Source organism: Danio rerio, chromosome 17 (genome assembly GCF_049306965.1).
Source record: "Danio rerio strain Tuebingen ecotype United States chromosome 17, GRCz12tu, whole genome shotgun sequence".
Classification (NCBI taxonomy): domain Eukaryota; kingdom Metazoa; phylum Chordata; class Actinopteri; order Cypriniformes; family Danionidae; genus Danio; species Danio rerio.
In genome coordinates this window covers 10,615,001-10,631,909 of record NC_133192.1, presented here as the reverse complement: position 1 = coordinate 10,631,909, position 16,909 = coordinate 10,615,001, and the positions used below count along the sequence as shown (strand labels likewise).

General features: G+C 34.4%; 1 protein-coding gene across 10 annotated transcripts in view; it reads right to left on the bottom strand.

Annotated features, from left to right (window-relative positions):
• The window catches only part of npas3 (neuronal PAS domain protein 3), a 608,964-nt gene that overhangs the window by 444,108 nt on the left and 147,947 nt on the right, over positions 1-16,909 (bottom strand). The gene's annotated exons all lie outside the window — the stretch shown is intronic.

The window sequence follows — 16,909 nt, the reverse complement described above, 5'->3', positions numbered from 1 at the left end:
TGAATGAAACTCCCGCCAAAACCAGATGTGCGACCCATATTTTGAAATACAATCCTATAGAAGATGTTATATCACCACACAAATCCTCCAAACTGAGCGTGTTAGATCCACTTTCCAGACACAATGTGACTACAGCAGACTGGTCTTCAGAGCTCAGACATCTTTCTGTCATGTATTTAGGCATGAAACGCAGTGACACAACAGCGGCGGCTCAAATGTTTGCATCTCACCTGAAGTATGGAAGTTTCCACCTGCATAAATAAAATCCCCATGGCAACTAAATGTGGCTGGAGATAAGAGAGAGGATTTATGCCTTTTTCTGAGCTGTCATGCCCTACAGATCTTCCTCAGGCACAGCAGACCACCTGCCACACATTATATTAACCAACGAATGACTCTCTCTTTCTCTCTTTCTCTCTCTCTCTCTCTCTCTCTCTCTCTCTAATGGATGGCTTCATTCATGTCCCGTACAACAGCAACTTTCTGCTGCCGGTCAGGATTGAAAGCAAGCCCCAAAATGACAGGATTTACTTGTTTTCTTTTTAAAGTACACCAGAGTTTAACTGTTAGAACAGGGGAATTCAACACAACAGGAGGATCTGTCGCTAGTGGGATAAAGTAGTTTGCTAACACTTTACAATAAGGTTGTTTTGGTTAATGCATTTACTGACATGGACAAGCAATGGACATTGCATTTATTACAGTATTTATTCATGCTCATTAACTTTAGATAATGAAAATAAATCATGTTAGAAAATACCTTAACTAACATTAACTAATGAAACCTTTTGTAAAGTGTGATAGATGTCTTTAAAAATGCTTATTTTAACAACCTTTAAAGAAATACTCCACTTTTTTTTTTTTTTTTTTTTTTTGAAAAAGGCTCATTTTCGTCCCCTTAGAGTTAAAAATTCTTGAATTTTTTTTTTTTATCCATTCAGTCGATCTCCAGGTCTGGCAAGAGCACTTTTAGCTTAGCTTAGCATAAATCATTGAATCGGATTAGACCATTAGCATCTCGCTCCAAAATGAGCAAAGAGTTTTAATAATGTTTCGATTTAAAGCTTGACCATTCTGTAGTTATGTCAAATAATTTTAAAGTAAATAGAAAAACTACTATTTTCTAGGCGGATATGGCTGGCTATACTCTCATTCTGGCGTAATAATCAAGGGACTTTGCTGCAGTACCATGGCTGCAGCAGGCACAATATTCCACAGCGGTATAAAATAGTAGGGATGTCCCGATCAGGTTGTTTTGCCCTCAAGGTGCGAGTCAATTGATTTTGAGTATCTACCGATACTGAAACCCGATCTGATACTTCTATAATACATAAAAAAGAAGAGCAAAGAAACAGATGTTAACCAGGATGTTCATTATTTTTTATTATTTAACTTATTTTAACATTTAAAAACTTTGTTAACACACAGAACACTTCTGTGAGCTAGCTTGAACAATCAAGTAAAAAATAACAAACTCTTCACTTTTGGATTTAAGTGCAAGAGTAAATATAAAAAAAATCTAATATAATAACAAACTCAACTTAAAATTACCAACAGGCAATCTCAAGTTTAATTATCTCACAGTTTGCTTTGTCAATGTTGTCATGTTGTCAAGCTTCCGTGTTCTACTCTGCCAGCATTTAACCAACCAACTCAGTGTCACCGCATAACTATGTATTTGCTAAAAAATAATGAGAAAACATACTGTATATATAGATATATATGAGTCCTGATGAGGAGATAACGTCCTATTCTGATTGAGTCTAACACTGCGTTATTGGACTCGATTTCAGATCATGTGATTGGATCTGGACATCCCTAGAATATAGTGACAAAACTCACCTGTTTAACTCTAGGGGCGTTCACAAAAGTCTTTCTATGATGTGGTGGAACCTCGTACAGCAATAAGCTTACAATAATGTTTAACAATCACATGCTTTAATCGCCATCATCAAACAATAACCCAAGCACCACCGCAAACATCAGTGATGGTAAAAAAGTGGAATGAAAACTTTCCATTCCACACATTTTTAGATTATTTAATATTAATTTATTTTAATGAATGATGTTTTCTTTTTTTATTTTATTTTAATGAATGTGTATGTATATATATATATATATATATATATATATATATATATATATATATATATATATATATATATATATATATATATATATATATATGTGTGTGGCGAGGGGGCGGGGCTGAGAGCCGTGGGAACGGAATCAGGCCGCCGTGTAAGTGGATACACCTGTGGCGCGAACCGGTCTCGAATCCCATGGAAGGAGCTCTGGACTATAAAAGGAGGAACAATGGCAGAGGAGGCCGAGAGAGGACCGGGCCAGGACATATTGTTTTGCTTTTGTTTTCAGTTTGAAGGCAGTCTCCGTGAGGAGCTGCCTTCCGTTTGTTTTGGTTTAGACAGCAGTCTCCATGAGGAACTGCCGCCCCTGTTATTAATAAATATTTTAATACTTAGTCGGTTCTCCGCGTCCTACTTCCCGTTGGCCAAAGGGCCATAAACTTCATTACAATATATACATATATATACACACACAACAGTTCTGTCTGGTTCTCAAATCTGATTGGCTGATAGCCGTGGAATATTCTGTAATATCAGAACTCCTACAGCCTCTTTACCCTTTGTGTATTACTCGGCCCACATACAGCCATACAACGCTCAACTGTTTAACTATCAGCTTATGATTTGAATCCGGAAGAAAGTAGTTCCTCAAACACAAGGGTTTTCTCCATGTTTGATTTTGTTTTTATATACACAATTATGCCATCAAACAGTTGTATAAACGCAATATCACACGAGTAGCAGTGTGATATGGCTGTATATCGGCACTGGTGGGGGCACTAAGGCACTCGGCCTGCGGCCTCATGCCAACACACGCCTCCCACCAGTGCCGATATACAGCCATATTACACTGCTACTCGTGTGATATTGCTCATATATATATATATATTAAAGTATTTTTTTATTTTTTGAGCACAGCATCAGAAATTAAGTTATTGTATCATAACATGTACTTCTCGTGATATGTTTATGAGGAATCCTCCTTCAGAAATAACATCTTTCCATCAAGCAAGTTTTACCAGAGGTGGCAGTAACGCACCAAAAAATTGTTGACGACCACCATAAAACAGGAAGAAGCAGAAATCGTCATTCTCGCCATTATATGGATTTACTTTCTCCGGCTAGACACCGGCATCACAGCTCCGTGAATGTCGGACAAACATTTCTCAAATGCATAAATGTCATTAATCTTTTGACAGCACTATATTATACACATGATTTTATATGTTGATGACCCAAATATGACGCAACAAAGCAATTTCCTCCACAGAAACAAAGGCTGATGTGCGCAGGACGCCGCTCTGACCTGTTTCATCCATCAAATGTCACTCAGTAAACAACTACAGCTTTATCAGACCAGGACTTTTTTTTTTTTCTTGACTTGTGCAATCAAAACTGAAGTGTCATATTTGAAGCAACTTTTAGATTTTTGGTGATAAACAGCCTCATTTAGCTCAGTTATTAGCAGATTCTGTGTCACCGCCAGAAAGCCATTAAAGAGCCGTGTGTGAAGACTGTTAATGGAGGCTCATTCACATGCACTGCCTTTAATTGTGTCCTAAAACACAGCTGAACATGTATTTATACCAACCTGCATCTGATTTTAGTCCTGACTCACTTCACCGTGGATCTTTTATAATTCAGTTTATTATTCTGATTTGGTCAATCTTATATATAACTGCCATATAACACAATTTCAACATCAATACAACTCTAAAAATGTGTCATACACCATATTCCTGACAGATTTAAAGTTTAAAAAAACATACACATAATGAGAAGAGGAGAGGATGATTATTTAGGGAAGGTTAAAAGCATTACATGAAGAAAAAGCTAAGAAAAACTCAATTAATTTAATGTCAGATGCATTAGAAGAGCCATCTGTTTAAGAATCTCTCATCTCTCACAATTCACAAATAGAGAATATTAGCATACAGATCAACTCACAGCTAACAGATGGAACTAAATGCCATAAAGCTCTAGTTTTGCTTTCAAAAAATCATAATCATAATAATATGCAAAAAATATATATAATAATAATAATAAAATAAATAATAAAAACTTACAGCTTTGACCTTCAAAATGCAAGTTGACCTAAAAGAGCTATACAAAAATTGTTTAAGTTGTGAAATTTTACATAAGGAACATTTAATTTTATTAACACAATTTATTTAAATTTTATTATCATTTAATTTACATTATTTAAATATTTTTTTAAATACTTTAATAAGATACTGTATAAACATTTGAAAAATATACTTTTTAAAACTTAAACTATGTTTAAAATGTGATTAAAATTTTATTTAATTTAAACTATTTTTGTTTTATTTATTTTATTAATACTTAATTTAGATTTTATTTAAATGTTTGTTTTTTATAATTTTTAAATGGGATTAACCTTCAATTTAATTTAATTTAGATGTCTATTTAACATACTTTTATTAAAATACAATATACATAAAATAATATTGTATAGTAAAAAAATTGATTTTATGTTTTTTTATAATTCAATGCTAAGTTTACTTAAATTAAATTAATATTTAATTTTATTTTATTTATCATGACAATTTAATTTAATTTCCATTTAGTTTAAATACATTTTTAATAAAATAATTTATAAACATTTTGAAAAAAAAAGTAATACTTTTAAAAATAAAAGTTTTTTTTATTATTACATTATTTATAGCTTGTTTGGATTTCTATTTTTCATAATGCTATCAATAAGATACTTTTATACAGCAATATTAACAAAGATACTAAATTCTGTAATTTTACATGATGAAAACATTTGATTTATAAATTTAATTGTTTAATTTGTCATTTTATAATAATTTTAATAAAATACTGTAACATTTTTGAATTCTAGATTTCTATTTTATAGTACATTTTATGAAGCAATATTAACAAAAACACTTAAAAACAGAAAAAAAAAAACTTACAGATGAAAATGTATTAAATTAAATTAAATTATATTTAGAACTTTATATTATAATATTTGGCGGCACGCTGGTTCAGTGGTTAGCACTGTCGCCTCACAGTAAGAAGGTCACTGGTTCGAGCTGGGCCAGTTGACATTCCTGTGTGGAGTTTCCTGTGTAAAACCTATGCCAGAATAGTTGGCAGTTCATTCCGCTGTGGCAACCCCTGATAAATAAGGTACTAAGCTGAAAGAAAATAAATGAATAAATTTTTTTTTTCATGAAAAATATATACTTACAATTTTATTTTTTATAAAGCAATGTTACTACAAAACTGCTGACTTTATATCTGCTCCCTTTTCACTATACAATCAATTCCAGATCAAATGCAAGCAAAGTCTGTCCAGTTTTACTCTAAATTGCACCACAGTATTCCAGCAAAACAGCTGCTACTCTTCGAGAACACAAACATTCCTTATTCTACAAAAGCAGTGAATCCCTCCTGGCCATGAAAGAGTTGCTTCAGATGATTAGAGGACTTCACAAACCGAGCCAATGCATCTAAATCTCTGCCGTTCACACACTTTAACACTGTCTGACGTTTTACCAGAGACTACAATGCGCCGTGCCAACTGAATGCAATCAGGTGTTGAAGTAGCTCATACATAGGAAAAAAAAAACATTTTGCCTGACCAAAATTATATTAATTATAAGCAAATTATATTATATATTTTCATAAAATATACATTTAAAGTCAAGAATGTATATGCATGTAAACAACTCAATCTTGTTGGGTGTCTTTCTGTTTATATAGCGCTGCAGGTCTCTAAGTGGAGGAGAGCCGGTGTGTGTGTGTGTGTGTGTGTGTGTGTGTGTGTGTAATGTGGACAGACAGGTGTACGGCAGACCCTTGGCCCCTCAGCGGCCCCGTGCTGGGAAGAGAGGTGGCCGCTCCTCTCCACACAGCCATTTATCTCAATTTCAGTCTGCCCGCCGTTCCCGGATCAAACAGCACTTAAACTAAATAACCCTGCTGGAATTCACCCGCAGACTCATCAAGCTCACGTACATACACACAGCTCACAGAGAGTAAAGCAGACAGCGCTTTTACACCATCACTTAAGACTCAAACACAATTACATGATAACACTTAATTAAAGCTTCATATAGGATTCCAACAAGACGTGGATGGAATTGCAGAATCAAACATGTAATTCAAATGTGGAACGTCACGGAATTCTGGAGGAGTAAATCGAAGGTAGATGTGTATAACCAAAGTCCTTTTAAAGGTCTCGTGAAGTGCTTTGAAATGTGCATATTTTACGATGTTTGACTTAATCTCAACTAAAACATGACGAGAGGGCGGGGCATAGAATAGCTCCTCCCCTTTTAAAAAACAGACAATAGTGTTTTGCATTATCACAGCTCTGCCAGTCAGAGTGGTCAAGCTCGAGCGCATCAAATGAGAAGTGTCTTAAAGGGGGCGGAGCATGTCTAGAGAGCATTTGATTGGTCAGAAGATCGTGGTGAAGGTGGCATGAATAAAACCGTTGATCCATTTAGACGGAAGTGAACAACTGCCAACTTCACTGAACCTTTGAGGAAAGTCATTTCACTCTGCGGCCATCTTTGAAACATCTCTTCCGCTTGAATGAGGAAACCTCAAAGTCTCCGAAATGGTTTCCCAAGCTTACAATTACATTTTTATATTTGAAATCAAGCACAATTAAATGATAACACGTAATCAAAGCTTCATGTAGTATTCTTACAGGATGTGGATGGAACTGTAGAATTAAAAATGGAATTTGGAATGTCACAGAATTCTGGAAGAGTAAATCAAAGGTAGGAGTGTATAACCAAAGGCCTTTTAGAGGTGACGTGAAGTGCTTCAAAATCTGCATTTTTACGATGTTTGACGTAATCTCAACCGAAACATGGAGAGGGCGGGGCATATAATAGCTCCTCCCACTTTTAAAAAACAGCCAATAGTGTTTTGTATTATCAGCTCTGCCAGTAAGAGTGGTCGAGCTCAAGCACATCAAATAAGAATTGTCTTGAAGGAGGCGGAGCATGTCTAGAGAGCATTTGATTGGTCAGAAGATTTGATGAGAAACTGAAGTATGAGGTGGCATGAATAAAACTGTTGATCCATTTAGACGGAAGTAACAAATTGCCAACTTTGTATGCTTATATAGAGTTTAAATCTTGTAAATGCTAAATTTGTCACCGTTTTGGCAGGCACTGGCGTAAAGATATCCTAAAAACCAACAAAACTGATACTAAAATCTAAAAAAACTTTATTTTAATGTCATGGGAGCTTAAGGAAAGTCATTTCACTCAGTGGCCATCTCTGAAACATCTCTTGGGTGAATGGGGAAACCTCAAAGTCTCCAAAATAGTTTCTCAAGCTTTAAGAAATATATTTGGAATCACTGAAATGAAATTGAACAACAACAGTCTCAAGTTTTGTTTCTAAATGTTCGAATCACACAAAAACTGTATTTCAAACGGATTACAAATCCTAAAAACATTTCATTTCAAGTTTAATTGGCTTAATTTAAAAGTACAGATTTCAAGCTTTATGTGGATATATTTCTCATGTGTGTGAAGCAAGCATTCGTTAGGTTTTTGTAGGTCTGTTGACCTAAGAGGGTTCATAACAAAGTACCAGGTTTTTTCACCATACTTATGCACGTATACGTAGATGAAAATGAAGTGTCAAGCACTAGTGATTTACATGGTAAGTCAATGCAAAGATACAAATAGACCTCTTTTGTGCGAATTACGTCACAAGATGTGGCATGAATGGCATAACTTGTGCAAATGAACTGCTGGAAATTGAGCATTTGACACACTTAAAACACTAACGGTCGAGTTAGCGGACACCTTAACTTTAGTGGACAATCACGCCTCGTTAACCAATCAGGAGCTTGCTCTGGGTGTGATTATGACGTATCGCTTGTTGTTGGTGTCACGAGGGCAAATCCTCCTGTCAACAGTGGACACCAGCTCATGAAACTGAGCTTGGCTGAGTCAGAAGTATTGAAAACTACCATCATCCAGGTTTAGTTTCTGAAAGAGTTGATAAGCTCACAGAGCTGGGTGCACCTCTGAAAGGATCTAGGATCTAACTTATATACGGCGCCGAACGAATCTACACTGTTTTTCCGCCTTCCTAAAGCACATAAAGCACAGCTACTCTCTCAATAAAATCCATGTTAGCCATTTAGCAAAGAAACTAAACTCATCAGTCAGACAGATGCCCGCTCACGATATGAATCCGTGTCTATTGTGAAGTGAATATAATGCCCGAATGAGGCGATTTTGATCCACGAATGAAGCGAGTAAACTCAAAATATTCATGCATCTATTTATGCATGAATAGTGCAATGTATTTGCGCAAGCCGCGTCTGGTGTGAACCCCCCACTAAACTTTTTCCTCATTCAAGACAATACTAGTGACATGTCTTGTGTATTCTGGAGTCTTTGATATAGCTAGGCACACAAGGAATCTGCACGTGCAGAAATCCACAGAACTTTAAGCTCATCCTTCTATTTACGTATGTAAATGTGTACAAAAATAAACACATACCCGGGTTTCTAAAGACATGTGCTATAGGTGAATTGAATAAGCTAAAATGTCCGTAGTGTGTTTGTGTGTGAATCAATGAGAGTGTATGGGTGTTTCCCAATGATGGGTTGCGGCTGGAATGGCATCCGCTGCGTAAAACAGATGCTGGATAAGTTGGCGGTTCCTTCTGCTGTTGCGACCCCTGATTAATAAAGGGACTAAGCCGAAAAGAAAATGAATAAATGAATTCATGTGCTTAGTTTAATGTATTTTTCAAAAAGATTTGTTGATACTGATAATACACCCCATCACTTCTCAAAGAAAAAGTGACAGTTCACAGGAAAATGAGACCTTTAGCAAAGGCAACTAAATTAGTTTTTTTGTTGTTGTTTAATCAATACACATGCATAGTTATCAGAAGATTCACAACACAATGCACACATCCCATTAGCTACCTTGAGAAAAAAAAAACTTGAAAAAACATACCAAAAAGTCTAAATATTAATTGATAATCCCTTTTAATTCTATTTCTCATTGAGAGAATGAAAAATAGCCGATAAAAACGACATCACGACTGTTTCGTGGGTGCAAGAAACCTTGACTAATATTATAAGTGGGCTTCTAGGGGTGAAAAATAAACCCCAACAAAGGCAGAATATGCTCCATTTCAATAATTTCCTGGCTTTTGAAGCATGCGCCCCTTTAATGGACAGCGAGGGCATCTAATGCCAGTATGTTGGCGTGGTGATGGCGCTGGCATTGTGCTTTTGTTCGCTGGAGCGCTTTCAAAGAGGAATAAAAAGGTGAAAATCTATTTAGTGGCTTTGCGCCATACCTAAAGTGTCAAAGCGTGAAGTGAATGGTGAGGAAAAAGAGACGTAAAACTAGAGAGAAAGCGCGGGCTGACAGAGCTGGCTGATCTGCCGTTATGCGCACTGGCAGGTAGTGTATCAGAAGCCGAGGGTGGTTGTACTAATAGTTCTAAATACACCCCATGATGAGCTATTAGAAGAGGCTTTTTGTGAATGTGATAAATAAATCCTCTTTAGTCAGTGTGACAGTAATCCCAGAGCCCCCGTGCCTTCGTTCCTTACCAATCCATCAAGCGGCGCCTGCGCATATACAGTTAGAATTATTAGCCTCCATGTATATTTTCTCCTCCAATTTCTGTTTAACAAATATTTTTTTGCAACACGTTTCTAATCATAATAGCTTAAATAACTCATTTCTAATAACTGATTTATTTTATCTTTGCCATGATGACAGTACATAATATTTATTTATTTATCAGGATCCCTATTAGCCACTACCAAGGTAGTGGCTATTCTTCCTGGGGTCCATCGAACATAACACAAAATTACATTAATACACAACAACAAAGACTAATAAAAACATTAAAATACAAAATTCATACATAACATCCAAATCAACAATCCACTTAATATTGTTCCATTAAATATTTTTTAAATGATTTTTTAAACCTCCTTTTACTTGTTACAAAGCATGTAATGTCTGATGGCAATTCATTCCATATTTTCATTCCTCTATACATCACGGTACGTTGCTTTGCATTAGTTTTTGAAATGGGAAGCAAAAAATTTCCTTTTAATGCATGCCTGGTGTTAAAATGATGACTAACATTACTATACAAAAGTTGACCGTACAATACACTTGGAACTTTTAACACAGAAATATTTCTTATAAAACACAGCAGAGAAACAATTACCCTATCCTTCACCAATAACCAACCTAAAGTTTTATGCATTTTCATAATATTAACTCTTCTATTGCAGTGTAAAATGAGTCGTGCCGCTCTATTCTGGACTAACTGTAATTTATCTAAGTCTTTACTTGATGCACTCGACCATACCATTGGACAGCAATCTAGATAAGAAAGAACAATTGCCTGAAGAATTTGAGAAATACAGTACTGTGGTAAAAATTCAACACATCTCTTAATAATTGATAAACCTCTCCCTATAACTATTTGACTAGATATTTTTCAAGACACTAGTATTCAGCTTAAAGTGACATTCAAAGGCCTAACTCGGTTAATTAGCTTATTTAGGCAAATCATTCTACAACGATGGTGTGCATTAGAAGTCTGTATTATGGCTGAATTCAGACCAGATTTCTTGCGGTGTGGGAATAAACTACTGAATAAAATGCGATAGTAACTCTGGTGTAATTTGAACGGGAGCAGGCGGTCTAACAATAAAGCATTCCCGAGTCCCAACGTTATTTCAGAACAGCATATCTGTGATGTTAGAGAGGCGGGACTTGACATACCTGTCTATAATCCTCATGACGCAGCAAAAAGCAGAGCTATGCAGCTATGGGGAATGGCCTCATCCTATGTGCCTTTGTGTGTTATTGTGTGTGTCTATAACGAACTGTGAGTACACATTCTGATCTAAAGGACAGTCATTCTCATTTCAGTATCTAATGATCGAGTGATTTGGCGTTTATACGCTATTAGCGGGACATTCAGAAATGACGGGGTTAAGCTCATCCAGCGCGTTCAGCGCATTCACGTGCTCTCGCACGAGTTTATGATCATAAGATCGCTAGTTATATGTAAATTATGTTCTATACATGCCTGTTTATGTCCTCATGCTATTACAATGGGATTTACTCATGACAAGTGTTTTAAGAAGTAATTTTTTCTGGGCTTATTGCCAGTTTTGACACTTTCGGTTTTGACATGCTGATTGTATTGCATAGCGAAAGTGAAACCATTACATCACGTTTACTGCTCGGCTCGATGAAGCGTTGTACTTGATGCATATATCATAATATTGTACTGTGATTATATATGGTGAATGTTATTTGTGATCTAGATGTCTAATTATGTTATACTGATTATTTTATTATTTCGATTTCATTGTAGAACCACACACACGCCTATACACACACCTCTCCAGTGTTCAATAAATCAGTTTGATTGACCTTAACTGCCTGATCCACTCCTGTGTTCTGATCGACACCCCAAGGGCAAGGCTAGAAAAATAAGAGCCTTCTCAGAATACAATCCTAACCTAACAACCCAACATGTGATTTCCTCATTCTTATTGAGCACCAATACAGCCTGTGATTACATGTCTGTTAAGGCCCGTGCACACTGAGACGTTTTTGCTCGCGTTTTCCGTCAACGTTTAACGCCTCGTGACTAAAAAAAGGGCGTCAATGTGATCATGCACAACTACGTGCAAAACGACAGGCGCAAAAGTGTCCAAAAAAAAAAAAAAAAAAAAAAAAAACACCTCATGCTCAATTTTTTGTTTTGATGCGCCGCATCAAAACCTTCTCCACCAATCAGATCGGAACTTTTGTTCACGTGCATGGAGCTGCTGAAGTTACAGTAAACAGCACTTGCGCTCAAGCGCAAAACTGTTAATGCGAGCGCACATTGAAGAAGATGCCCAGAGGCGATTTGAACATGGAGCTGATTATTGCTCTGTGAACAATAATAATTTCTTCATTGCTATAGCTGGAGCTGCTACTTGAACCATCTATGCTTGTTTGAGTCACCAGTTACTTTAACAACAAGCGTGTGAACTTCCTCTCCTCCTCTTCTTCTGTGTTATAAGCGGGTGTCAGAAGCTTAAAGTTGTGTAGCGCCATCTAACGTCAAAGAGTGATTTTGCATACTCTTCTGCTTGACGCCAGTGAAAAGTGCTTAGGTTTGAATACGGAAAAACGTCTCGTAAAATGCTGACGATAAAGGCCAACGAAAAGCATCCCAGTGTGTAGGAGCCTTTACACATATTGAACACATGACCACTGCTTTCTGCTAATCCTTTTTTTTAAGCACAGACTGTGTGGCAATCATCTGCATAACGGTCCTCAGAGCGGGCTTTACCATGGCAGAACAAACTGAAGACGCCCTGTGCTTGAAGGACATTCAGCTTGCATTGGAAAATGGTCAGCTTACTATTAGGAAAACCCACATCAGGAAAGTCTGATGTATGGGAGTCTTTTTTATGCTTCAAAGACGCAAACGAAAAAAAAAAAAAAAAAAAAATATATATATATATATATATATATATATATATATATATATATATATATATATATATATATATATATATATATATATATATATTTGCCACTTATGGCAAATTGTAATCTGAATGTGAGCCCAATGCGGCCCATGTGAAAAATGATAAATTTGGCTCAAATCACGAGGACAAATGTGGGCCACAGTTGGAAAAATAGTGGCATAGTCATTTAAGGGTAATCTGAGTGTAAACCTAAAGTGGCTCACACTTTTGGCGAATATTCGACACAGTAAGCTACTGTATAGCTAATGTGGATTTGAGCCTACAGTGAGCCAGAGAAGGTATGGCAAATGTGGCCCAGTTATCTTAAAACATATGTGGACCACATAGACTTAAGTAAAAAGTATTTGCTATAGTTGGGCTCATAGCCCCTAACCTCCATATATAAGTTTTCTTTTAGGCTGCTGTAACTTTTAAGAACTTTGCTTGAAAAAATTGTTCATTATAGCAAACAAAATGAAGTGAGGCACAATATATGATGAAATAACAATCTGCTGCTCTGATCGATAATTTTCATACAGAATTTCATCTACACCAGGTTGCCCAAACTTTTTTCTTATGAAGAGCCAAGCTGGATTGAGGCTAGTGGGCCGAAGGTATATATAGCTATTTAAAAATAGCTAAAAAAACATCACTTTATATTAATTAATACAGCATAATTCTTTAACATTTTATAATGGACTTATTACAGTGAATACAAAGCAATCTAATTTATAACAAAATGGAGTTACAGTGGTTTTGGCCTTGATTTGCTCACCAATGTCTTCTGCATAGTCGAGTAGTCTTTCGAGTGACATTAGCTATATTTCCATCCACCTATTTTAATGCTCATTTAGCATACGAGCATAAAAAAACGGTTGATGGAAACGCCAAGATGTGCATACATTTTGAAAATATGCAAGAAATACATATGCGCATAACTGAGTAGGTTTTATTCGATAAGAAAAGATGCGCATAAACTACGTCGGAAACACTCGAACAAATTCCAGTATGTGCATTTAAAAAAAAGGTCATGTGATTTGTTATAAGAGATCATGTGATGATAAAAATGTGTGTGAATGGAGAAACCAGCAGGCTGAACACGTTGTAAAACCTCTGAAATGTTGGTTTGTTTATTCTAAATGCCTTAACCATTTCAGCATTAGTGTTATTATATTATTAATGACCTCCAAAATCAAGAGCGTCTGTGCTCAGCGTCTCACATCTTTAAACGCCACCGTGCATTCAGTGTCAGAATTGCGTTCTGAGGCGCAAGTCATTTATTAAAAAAGAAATAATCATGCAGCTTCTCCTACCACAGCAATTTTGTTTTGACAACTGTTGATATTTGGCAGCAGTTCATCAGGAAGTGACGATTTTGTTCGCTTTGACTCATTAGATGGAAACACAGCTTTATTTGCATGTCTTAAATGCAATTTGGATTTTTGTATGGAAACATAGCTAATGTGTAATTATTTTTTTTTAAAATCTGCATTATTTACAACATTTAATTTACAGATTTCATTTCAGTTTGTAGCTCAACCATAAATCTAACAAAAAAAAGAAGATTACGTCAAATTAGAAATAACGATCGCTGTGTTAAAGGCATTCCCGTCTCCATCCATCTCACTCTCTTCTCAGATGGGATGGTGGGCCAAATTAAAGGTAGGGCCCGTGGGCCAACTTTGGATCTATACTGTTAAGTTTGAAAAATTATGGTAAAGCGCAGTAAAAGTACTTTAGAAAAAGTTTCCTTATGAAGCTTACAATACAATGCACACATCACATAAGCTACTGAAATGTTTATATTCTTGAAAACAAAACATTATAATATGGAAAACACAAAATTAGGAAGTATAAAAATGTCAATTATTAATCCCTTTTAACTCTAAACATCAATGAGAGGATGAAAAATACTCCAAAAAGAGAGAAAATAGAGATGATGATGGCTTGTTCTGTAGACAATTAAATTAAAATATTGCTTAATGGACTAATAATATTTTATTTAAACTGCTTTATCAATTTATCTAGCTGAAATTAAACAAATAAGACTTTCTCCAGAAGAAAAAAATATTATTGGAAATACTGTGAAAAAATCCTTGGTCTGGTAAACATCATTTGGAAAATATTTGAAAAAGAAAAATAACAGGCGGGCTAATAGCTGTATAATCAGGGCCTGCATAATTTCTCAAATGCATTTACTACAAAGACGCATATACTAAAACGTCCATGGTCTCAGAGGAATGTGCAAAAAATAATAATAATAATAATAAACTATTACAAACAATGCCTTGTTTGATCTTCACAGCCTCCAAATGTGTATATGCGCCACAATAAAGGGCAAGTTTTGGAAAGAGTGCATCGTTTATCAGAGCTATATAAGCGACGCGGCTTGCCTTACTAAGCCTATTACGTATTGGATTTCTGTTGCTGTGGCATAATTTATTTGAGCTGCCGCGGCTCAGAAGCAATAATACTTGTTTTTGATCAATTAAGAACGTCTTTGTGAAGGGGAAATACTCACTTGGGGCTTCTCTGCGAATTTAAATGACGCTACAGATGTAATTCCAGTTCGAATAAACAAAAAATAAAGCATGCATCCATGAGGAAAAAATAAAAGTCTGGAAGTATATTCTGCATTTCTAGGCTGATGCTTGGAGACCAAAAAGGCTATGCTAGTCATGAATTCTGCCAACAATTTAAAAAAATCATAAACCTTCTGTAAACATTTCCAGGATGTTTATTTTTTTTTTGGTAGCAGTGCTGCATTTATTTAATGTCCAAATTATAGTAGGAAAAATGTAGTAACATATAAAATAAATCAATATCTTGTTTAGTTGCGAATATAGCTTTTGATGTTTAACAGAGCAAGGAAATTTTCACAGTATATCTGATAATTTTTCTTCTAGAGAAAGTCATTGTTTTATTTCAGCTAGAATAAAAGCAGTTTTTAATTTTTTGTGAACCATTTTAGGGTCAAAATTATTAGCCCCTTTAAGCAATTTTTTTTTTCTAACCATCTACAGAACAATCCACCGTTATACAATAACTTGCCTAATTACCCTAACCTGCCAAGTTAACCTAAATTGAGCTAATATATAAATGATTTTGGGGACATTATTTATGTATATATTAATTTATTTGTTTGCTTGTTTATTTTCAGTATGTATTTACTCAATTATTATTATTATTATTATTATTATTATTATTATTATTATTATTATTATGGACTATTACTATAGCCTACGATTAAATGTTGTGAAACCAGTATTTATTTATTAATTAATTTATCTATTTATTTGCAGTACGTATTTACTTATTTGTTATTAATATTATTATTATTATTATTATTATTATTAGTAGTAGTAGTAGTAGTAGTAGTAGTAGTAGTTTTGTTATAGCCCGCTATTAAATGTGTTTGGGGCCATTTATTCATCTAGTTGCAGTATTTAAATAATTAAGTGAATAAATAATTGCAATATGCATTAACTCATGTATAATAATAATAATAATAATAATAATAATTATTATTATTATTATTATTATTGACTATCATTATAGCCTACTATTAAATGTTTTGGGGCCAGTATTTATTTATTTGCAGTATGTATTTACTTTAATATTATTATTATTATCATTATTATTATTATTATTACACTTCTTCTTCATTATTGTTTTTGTTGTTGTTGATGATGTTGTTGTTAAAGCCTACTATGAAATGTTTTTGGGGCCATTTAATCATCTAGTTGCAGAATTTATTAAATTTTTTACTCATTTACTTATTTGCAGTATGTATTTACTTGTTTAATAATAATAATAATAATAATAATAATAATAATAATATTATTATTATTATTATTATTATTATTATTATTATTATTATTATTATTATTATTATTAAATTTATTATGGCCCATTATTATAGCCTACTATTAAATGTTTTTGGGATCATTAACTATTTATTTGCTGAATGTATTTACATTATTCTTATTATTTTTAATATTAAAACAATGTTTTTAGCAAAACTCCATTAAACTTGTGTTTTGTTTCAAATAAAAGATTTTCATTTTATGACATTCAGACATTCAGTTTATGACACAATCCTGCAAAAAAACTTAGTTAATAATAATAACAAAAAATATGATAATACATATTTTTGGATAAGCAAATCAGCATATCAAAAAATACTGGAGTAATGATGCTAAAAACCTAGCTTTGAATAACTAGAAAAAAAAAATTTTTTACCAGAGTATTAAAAGAGAAAGTGATTATTTTTAAAATAATAATATTTCA